This window comes from Aplysia californica, unplaced genomic scaffold, assembly GCF_000002075.1.
Source record: "Aplysia californica isolate F4 #8 unplaced genomic scaffold, AplCal3.0 scaffold00304, whole genome shotgun sequence".
NCBI classification, from domain to species: domain Eukaryota; kingdom Metazoa; phylum Mollusca; class Gastropoda; order Aplysiida; family Aplysiidae; genus Aplysia; species Aplysia californica.
Genome location: NW_004797574.1, coordinates 83,691 through 85,104, shown reverse-complemented (window position 1 = coordinate 85,104; position 1,414 = coordinate 83,691).

Here is a 1,414-nt window from a genome sequence, read left to right as displayed (position 1 = left end):
TCTCTCTCTCTCTCTCTCTCTCTCTCTCTCTCTCTCTCTTTCTTTCTCTCTCTCCGTCTTTGTGTGTGTTTGAGTACGTGCGCGTGTATTATATATATGCGTTGTATAAATGTATAACGTGAGCATGCGCAAATGGCCGTAGGCGCAGCACACATATGCACATCAACCCCTAGTCCACAGAAGGCTATTCCTTCTTAGTTCTTTGTACTCAGTAGAGCTGGGCGAAAAATCGATTCCGGAACCGAAACCCACGATTAATGCTACGGAACAAAAAGTTCCGACTCCTTTTTACGCAAATCAACGATTACCAGTAACTTAATCATTTAAATCTTCTTTTTGTTTAAAGAATTTATTTTTGAAAAATAAAAGTTGAGGCTTCGTTGTCTTCCCAAATCAAGGTCATCCTAGATCCTGAAGATTTCCGGAGCCAATTAGGTAACTACCGTAATAAATCACATCATTAGAAAGTAAGTAATTGGGTTCGGAGTCGATTCCTACGATTTCATGCTTTCAATAATCGGGAACCTAGCCGCCCAGCACTCAGCCTATTTTGTCCACCACGTTTTCAGCCCCACACACCTCCCTATAACTAATAATAGTTGCATTAAATTTATATAGCGCATATCCACACCTTACTGCATGCTCTGTGCGCTTTACGACTTCTATCATTACCCCAGCAGACCATAGAACGCTCAGAAACATTTTGGCTTCTCGGAAAGCATACATGGAGACATGGAGGCTCAAAGCATCAGAAGCAAGGAAACTGCAAAGCTTCATAAAAGGATGTCTCAGAAGGATATCGGGGACCAAGTGGTACGATCGAGTCACAAATGCTCAACTGTGAGGGAAAAAAACAAGCCAAGGTGAAAAAATGGAAATGGACAGGGCACACTCTGAGGAGACCCCGACAAGGATCATCAGACAGGCTTTGACGTGGAATCCACAAGGAAAACGTAAGAAAGTTTAGTTCTATTAAGAGTATTACAGCATTTGCAACACAATAAGGTGACATAAGTGCCGAAGATTAGAGGTGTGACAAGAGATTAATAAACACAAAAAAGAAAAAGGGGAGATAAAGACGATAGATGTTTGATAGGACAGAAGAAGCAAACCACACCAGAGCACACGCCTTTGGTGTAGGTAAAGATTTCTGGAAACCCCCGAAATCTGGGTTAGCCTGCTTGTCTTTAAAAGCGACCAGACAAGACAAAACAAGAGAAGACAAGATGCATCTTTTGTTTGTTATAGAAAGTGTTTTACGGCCCTCGGAACTGCATAAGGTCATATCAGCGCCAGAAGATTAGATGTGTTACAAGAGAGTAACAAAGACAAAAACAAGAAAAAGACGCACAGGACATGCTTCGCTGGAGAAATGTTGTTGATGGCCTACTGGGAGTTAAAAAGGAAAAGAAAA